Genomic DNA, 6,142 nt, shown 5'->3' on the forward strand with positions numbered 1-6,142 from the left:
GGGTCGGGTGGATGACGTGATGAACCCCCTACGCAAAGCATCAAATCATCCCGAGTTTGCAGTGAACATTTTGTACGTGGAGCACCAACAAAGCAAAATCCCATTTGTTAAGCGAGAAGTGCAGAAGACAAACAGACTGCGCTTGCACTTTCTTGTTCTTGTGGTTTTACAGCAACATCACGTCTTGGTCGCTTTGCAGTGGAAGGTGTTTCTTGGCGAACAGCTGGTGCCTTTTGCTTTGGCATTGACTTTTTAAATTCGTAACCGAGGTTGAGTGAGGGATCAGCTCCACATACAAAATATTCGCTGCAAATTCGGGATGATTTAGGCAGTCAAATGTTTCCTTTTTCATCCTTCCTGTGGCTCAATCCTGCCCATCGCCTTCACCTTTCACTATTTTTCAATTCCGTTGTGAAGGGAAACAGTTTGAACGGAGGTTTGCAGTCACACAGATCTGATTCGCTTTTGCATTTATGGAGTTCACAAACACATTTCTCGAGCCGTTTTCCACTGTTAGGAATCCAACAACCACACAATAACAATGTCTGAATCCCAAAACTAAAATATGATAATATCAGAACCAGAAACAAAAGCGATATGGTTAAAAAAACTAGAAAAGATCGACTTTGTCAACAGACGCATCCCACTGGGAAAACAAACATGTCGGTTTGATGCTCCCTTTTTCTGAAAATCCTTCCCAGTATGCACTGCGCAATGACCAGAAGTCCGAGATTCTTGATGTGTGTATTGGTCAAAAAACATTGGTGAAAATAGATAGCGGACGGATGATGAGTTTTTTGATATGGTTGAGGATGAAAAAATAGCCCATCTGCGCATAAGGCAGTCGCCCTAACTATAAAGACTGATATTATATTATATGTGATATGATATTACATTGATATCGTTCACACATGTTGAACGCACAAACCCTGCATATTTAGGCTGAGTTCTTCTCTCAGACAGAAAACACTCAGCCTAAATATGCAGGGTTTGAGTGTTAAACATGTGTAAGTGAAATAAAACACAACTCCAGGTCTGTTTGTGATGAGGAAACAACATTTTAACAGAGATCAGAAGATAGTGTAAGATGGGCCCTTTAAGGCTTTATTTCTGGCAAATATAGCATTCTCAAAACAACAAAAAAAGTAAAATGGTGATGTAAATATGTTTGCATGTCTTAGCAATGAATACTTCATAGAAATAAAGTATTGTCCCTTTAATCACAGTTGCTATATTTACTTTGAACTCCTGTGTGTTTTGTTTTGCAGGTGCACATCATGTCTGATAAACCTGACCTCACCTGCCCTATTTGCATCCGACATTTTCCAAGAGCCTGTTATCTTGTTGTGCAGCCACAGTTTTTGCAAAGGCTGCCTCTCAAACTGGTGGACCAAAAAACCTAGCCGTGAATGTCCGGTTTGCAAGGTACCATCGTCGCAGCAGCATCCGCCTCGCAACTTGGCTCTGAAGCACCTGTGTGAGGCCCATGTACAAAGCCATCCAGAGGAGAACTGTGATCTACACTCTGAGAAACTCAAGCTGTTCTGTTTACACGACCTGGAGCCAATCTGTGTTGTGTGTAGAGACTCCTCCGCGCACAAGGATCACGGTTTCAAGCCTGTGATTGAGGCAGCTACTGAGAATCGAGACGTGATCCGCACGTCCTTGCAACCGCTTGAAGAAAAACTCAAAATCCTACGAGAGTTCAACATCTGCTGTGCTCAGACCGTGGACCATATCAAGAAGCAAGCCCAAGATACCCAGAAGCAGATCCGTGAGGATTTCAAGAAGCTGCATCAGTTTCTGGTGGAGGATGAGGAGACCAGGATCATGGCTGTGAAGGAGGAAGAGGCGCAGAAGATTCAGAGCGTGAAGACCAAAATGGAGGCTGTGAGTAGAGAGATAAAAGCTCTGTCAGAAACCATCAAAGCCACAGAGGATCAGCTGAGAGCCACAGACGTCTCCTTCCTGCTGGAATACAAGGCTTCAGTGGAAAGAGTTCAGCTCTGCCCCCTGCAGGAGGAACCACAGCTGGCTCCAGAAGCTCTGCTAGACCAAGGCCAAACATCTGGGCAACCTGATCTTCAACATCTGGACCAGTATGAAGAAACTGGTGGAGTACAGGCCTTTTGTTCTCGATCCTAACACAGCCCAAGGAGAGCTGCTTTTGTCCAGTGATCTGACCAGTGTGAGCCATGACACCAAGAAGAACCTCCCAGATAATCCTGAGAGGTTTGATAAGTTTCTGTCTGTGCTTGGGTCTGAAGCTTTTGACAGCGGCGCTCACAGTTGGGTTGTTGTCGTGGAGAAGAATTCAAACTGGCTTCTGGGCGTTGTCTCAGAGTCGTTCCAGCGAAAAGGAAGCATGTGCTCCGACTCGGGCTTGTGGAGGATCAGTTTGTGTGGGGACGAATGCTATGCTTTCTCCACGCCCAACACTGTTACCAAACTCTCCCTGAAGAATAAGCCTACAAAAATCAGAATAACCTTGGATTTTAAGAAATGGAAATTGTCATTTTGCGATGCGGATACAAAGGCATGCATCCATACGTTCACGTATAATTTCAAGGAGAAGATCTATCCCTTCTTTAACACTACTGATAAAACGCCTCTGAGAATTGAACCTCAGGAGCCGCCCGAAAACAAGAACTCACAGTGGTGGTGGTTTTATTAAGGGGGGGGGGGTCTTTTACTTCTATGGGGTATTAACTGCTTACATACAACATATTTAGAGCACCTTGTTAGATTTTATTGTTTTGCAAATGCCATTGTTTTGTATATTTATGGAGAATACATGCACCAGAATTTTGGACTTTCAGTCATCGCGTAATGCATACTGGGAAGGATCCTCTGAAAAAATTAGCATCAAACCGCCATGTTTCGATTTCCCAGTGGGTTGAATCTACTCTCGAAAGTCCGATCTTTTTCAAATCTTTTGAACCATATCGCTTTTGTTTCTGGTTCTGATATTGTCATATTTTAGTTTTGGGATTATGGTTGTTGAATGTCCTAACAGTGGAAAACAGGCTTCGAAAGTTTGCGAACTCCAGTAAATGCAAAAGGGAATCAGATGTGTGTGACTGCAAACCTCCGTTCAAACTGTTTCTCCTTCCCAATGGAACTTGAAAAATAGTGAAAGGCGAAGGTGATGGGCAGGATTGATATAGAGGAAGAACGAAAAAAGAAACCTTTGGCTTCATTTACAGCAAACATGTTGTACGTGGAGCACCAACAAAGCAAAATCTCGTTTGTTAAGTGAGAGGTGCAGAAGATAAACAGACTGAGCTCGCACTTTCTTGTTCTTGTGGTTTTACAGCAACATCACGTCTTGGTCATTTTGCAGTGGAAGGTGTTTCTTGGTGAACACCTGGTGCCTTTTGCTTTGGTGTTCGTAACCATGGTTGAGCGAGGGATCGAGATTTTTCTTTGTTGATGCTCCACATACAAAATGTTCGATGCAAACTCGGGATGATTTCTTAGGCAGTCAAAGGTTTCCTTTTTGGTCCTTCCTGTGGATCAATCCTGCCCATCGCCTTCACCTTTCACTATTTTTCAATTCCGTTGGGAAGGGAAACAGTTTGAACAGAGGTTTGCAGTCACACTGATCTGGTTCCCTTTTACATTTATGGAGTTCGCAAACGTCCCGAAGCCCGTTTTTCCGCTGTTAGGATCCAACAACCACACAATTACAATGTCTGAACCCCAAAACTAAAATATGACAATATCAGAACCAGAAACAAAAGTGATATGGTTCAAAATTCTAGAAAAGATCGGCTTTGACAATAGACGAATCCCAATGGGAAATCAAACATGGCAGTTTGATGCTCACTTACGGGAAGGCCCAAATTCGGGACGCATGTATGTGGGAGTGTGGGTGACGTAGGCTTGTGGGCGGCACCTTGTACAGGATCAGCTAACTACAAGCAGGGTTCGAAAAGGACCTGGGAAAGATCCCTAGATTACTCAAACATGCAAGAATGACATCTGAAACCTCTTCAGACATGTTTTCGATGAGGGAACAACGTTATAGCGTGGTAGGAAGGTAAAAATAATAACATAATAACGCATTTGTCTAACCCTTTTCCAGATGCTTAAAGTCGCCTTGCATTACTCAGTCAATCAATTCAGTCAGTTCAATTAAATTTTAACCACAATTTTAAATTATAATCCCACTAAGGCACACATTTATATGTATATGTAAATATGTTGCATGTTTATTCACTCCCTCCACACTCGGAGGTGATAAACTGTTCCTGTGTTAGGCTGACAGAAGAGAGGCTGCCAGTATGTCCTCTCCGATCATCACCAACACGCACCACATTCATACTTGGCAATGTGGGTGGAGTGTCTTGCCCAAGGACACAGCAACAGTACTTTCAGTGTAATTTCATTCTTTGTACCTGTACTCACACAAGTGGAGACTATAATCGTTATGTGTTGCCTTTTTATTTTATCTTCTTTAAAAATAAGTTGGATTTTGTTTGTTTTGTTTCATTGTCTTTGTGGTTTGCTTGTGGGCCTAAAAACACAACAAATAAAGACGCAGACGGATTTTAAATGAATCCCAAACTTTTATTTACATAAATACATAAAGAGCCCTATACAATACAATGCAATATATATGTATACCTTTTATGAAAAATTTACTGATAAAGCTTTTAATCATTACAACTGTGTCTCCTTCTCTTTTCCCCTCCTAAAGTTATATTTAGAGTGTTCAGTGTATTTTTGAGTATTTTTTTATGCTTTTGTATTCCAGCTATGTGAACAGACAAATAGGATTTGGGTTTGTCTGTTGTCTGAAAAACCCTGAAGAAAACAATGAGCAGTGTTAATGTCATCACACACCACAATGAATACTTCATTTTATTTATAGAATTAGATTGCCACGAAGGACAAGTTACAGGTCAGATTTGTGGACAGGCGAGACCACTTACAGCAAGAGTGTATCTTAATTTAAGGTATTTTTGATAAATAAAAGGAGCTGTAATTGAACAAATCAGACACATGACAGAGATGCACTTACGCTGGGACTTTTGGGCTGTGTCGTGCTCGGGCGCTGTTACCTGTGGTTCTGTGGCCCGTGTTCACACCGATGGAGTCGTCGCACGGCGCTGTTTGTTTGTATGTTGCGCAGTGGAGCTTTGGTGGAAAGGGTGGGAACAACGGCGAGAAGTGTTTATTGAGCGGTGGGGCTGATGTTGCGGTGTGGTGTGGTGGTGGTGCAGAACAGAGACTGTGGGGCTTCTGTCATCTTGTTTTATTTGGTAAGATTTTGTTTATTTGGATTTCATACACAAGCTTAAATGTTTCAAATATAATGCACATGCTTCCATATAATATCAAATATACAAACTCTAGATTGTGCAGATTTCAGTCTCAGGTCTGATCTGATTCTGGTCTGGTTCCTGTTTTGTCCAGTTCATTAAGTTTACTAAGTTACACATTCAAAGACCAGACTGTGGTAAAAGTCAAGATTTTCAACAATGATGGTTCATGGTTAGAAAAGTTAATAAAATTTAAGTTTTGGACATTTGATTTTTTACAAGTTCAGCCCAAATACTACACATTGAAATCAATACAATCTGATCCCCCCCAAACATCCTGGATCTTATTCTTTGCTCTTAGTTTATTTCATAATGTTTTATAGAAGTATCAAATCGGAACTCGGTATTGGCAGATACTCAGAATCAAAGGACTTGGACTTGGGGGCAAAAAATGTTATCAGGACATTCCTCATTTTGAGTTTAGTTTCTGTAAAATGTAAACAAATGTGTGCAAAGCTGCATTAAACATATTATTACTCAGTGTATATTTGAGTCCTCCTCGTAGGAAATAAAAAAGTCTCAAGTCTCAAGTGTCGTCCGTTTGTTTCACTTAATGAGCTTCATAATTCGGTGCGAATATAGACGAGATAATTCAACATGATTGGTATTGCGTGTTATAATCCTGTGCGTTTTATCGTCCGAAAAATAGGGAAATGCTGATTGTTCAGAGAGACAAACACTCGGGTAACAATAAAATATCCTCATTAATTTTCAATAATGGTCACAAATTTATTTACCGATTTACGAATAATGTCTATTGACTTGGGTCGCGAAGGGTTGTGACTTTTAAAATATGGGTCCTCAGAAAAAAAAAG

At 41.2% G+C, this 6,142-nt stretch overlaps 1 pseudogene; it reads left to right on the forward strand.

Moving 5' to 3' along the window:
- The first annotated feature begins 1,277 nt into the window (after nucleotides 1-1,277).
- On the forward strand, nucleotides 1,278-2,674 carry LOC129410854 (zinc-binding protein A33-like; annotated as a pseudogene).
- Nucleotides 2,675-6,142: the final 3,468 nt, after the last annotated feature.

This window comes from Boleophthalmus pectinirostris, unplaced genomic scaffold (genome assembly GCF_026225935.1).
Source record: "Boleophthalmus pectinirostris isolate CB_2022bp ecotype Guang Dong unplaced genomic scaffold, ASM2622593v1 HiC_scaffold_2767, whole genome shotgun sequence".
Classification (NCBI taxonomy): domain Eukaryota; kingdom Metazoa; phylum Chordata; class Actinopteri; order Gobiiformes; family Gobiidae; genus Boleophthalmus; species Boleophthalmus pectinirostris.